The sequence below is a fragment of the Bison bison genome, unplaced genomic scaffold (assembly GCF_000754665.1).
Source record: "Bison bison bison isolate TAMUID 2011002044 unplaced genomic scaffold, Bison_UMD1.0 scf7180017863402, whole genome shotgun sequence".
Taxonomy (NCBI): Eukaryota; Metazoa; Chordata; class Mammalia; order Artiodactyla; family Bovidae; genus Bison; species Bison bison.
This window is the reverse complement of record NW_011493974.1, coordinates 36578-38581: the sequence shown is the minus strand read 5'-3', so window position 1 is coordinate 38581 and position 2004 is coordinate 36578. Positions and strand designations below refer to the sequence as shown.

Sequence of the window (2004 nt, the reverse complement as noted above, 5' to 3'; positions counted from 1 at the left end):
AGGTAGACATAGGAGACGTGAGTTCGATCCCTGGGTCAGGAAGATCCCCTGGAGGAGGGCGTGGCAACCCACTCCAGTATTCTTGCCTGGAGAATCCCAAGGACAGAAGAGCCTTGTGGGCTACAGTTCATGGGGTCACAAAGAATTAGACATGACTGAAGCAACTTAGCATGCACGTTACTCAGAAAGCCCAGAGATTGGACTTAATAGGCAAAAACTTTAAATCAACTGTCTTTAATATGATCAAAATGGTAAAGGATAAAGAACTAAAATAAACCAGGAAAATGATGTCTCACCAAATAGGGAATATCAATAAACAGGAAAAAAATTATAAATAGGAAGCAACAGAAATCCTGAAGCTGAAAAGTACAGAAGCTGAAATGAAAAATTCAATATCAAGGTTCAACATCAAATGTAAACAGGCAGAAAAAGGAATCAGGGAACTTTAAGATAAGTCTATTACTCAGTCTGAGGAGCAGAAAGAAAAAAGAGAAAGAGAGAAGGAAGAAAGATTATTTGAAGGAATGATGGATAGAATTTTTAAAATTCAAGGAAAATCACAAACACACACATCCAAGAAGCTCAACAAACAAAGCAGGAAACACTCACCAAAACACAGTACCATCAAATTGTCATAGCCAAGGGGCTTCTCCAGTGGCTTATTGGTAAAGAATCCACCTGCAGCGCAGGCGACAAAGGAGACATGGATTCCATCCCTGGGTCAGGAAGATTCCCTGGAGGAGGGCATGGCAACACACTCCAGTATTCACACCTGGAGAATCCCATGGACAGAGGAGCCTGGCAGGCTATGATCCATAGGGTCACAAAGAGTCGGACACGACTGAAGCGACTTAAGCACATGTTAATGATATAATGGTTGTCATTAAAAGAGTCCTTGTAGAAGTGCACAACGGAGAAGGCAATGGCACCCCACTCCAGTACTCTTGCCTGGAAAATCCCATGGACGGAGGAGCCTGGTAGCCTGTAGTCCATGGGATCGCTAAGAGTCGGACACGACTGAGTGACTTCACTTTCACTTTTCCCTTTCATGCATTGGAGAAGGAAATGGCAACCCACTCCAGTGTTCTTGCCTGGAGAATCCCAGGGACGGCGGAGCCTGGTGGGCTGCCGTCTATGGGGTCGCACAGAGTTTGACATGACTGAAGTGACTTAGCCGCAGCAGCAGCAGCAGCAGAAGTGCACAAAGTGATATGTCTAGGATTTACTTCAAAGATAATCTCTAAGGGTGGAAAGTGGGTAAGGGGATATAGATTAAACAAGATTGACCATGAGTTGTCCCGATACATTTTCAGTTGTTGCGTACACTCAGTGATGAGTACGTTGCCTTTCATGATACTGTTCTATTTTTGCGTGTGTTTGAAATTTTCCATAATAAAAGATAAAGTTCATGTAAACTATAAATAGAAGAAATTTTTAGTCAAAAATAGGAACAAAACAAAAAAGTGTGAAAATAATTAGAAACAACACCATCTCCTTGGCTCATTTCCTGTTCCCCACTCTCCCCCCTGCATTTGTGTTCAGAGAAAATAAGAAACCGGCGGACAATCATGATAAGGAGAATAACAGCTTGGGAGTGAAGTGGGTGGGACAACTTGCTCATCACAGATATTCTTGCATTAATTTTGTTTTTTAGAATATGGCATTAAAGTGTGATTATCTTAAGTGCTGAGGGGTTTAGCATCCCCTACAATGCTGCGCCTAAATCCCGGCAGGTGGAGGGGTGTATCCTGGGTGCAGAGGAGGGAAAAGGCAAGTCCTCAGAAGAGAAATGGGAATGGCTATCGGCCCCTGGGAAGATAGTGCCCTTAGGTGGCCGGCAGAGAAAGGCCCAGAAACACGTGAAGAAAGGAGGGTTCTACGGCCGGCTCCTGGACAAGTGTCACAGGGCGGCGGGTGGTTGTGGTGAGGACTGAGGGGCAACGGAAAGTGTGTGTGCACCACCAAGGGCTCTGCGAGACCCCGAGGGGCAGGAAGGGCGGGGCG

At 45.2% G+C, this 2004-nt stretch overlaps 1 protein-coding gene across 1 annotated transcript in view; it reads left to right on the top strand.

Moving 5' to 3' along the window:
- BEX4 (brain expressed, X-linked 4) overlaps window positions 1-2004 on the top strand; it is a 22764-nt gene that overhangs the window by 19039 nt on the left and 1721 nt on the right. The gene's annotated exons all lie outside the window — the stretch shown is intronic.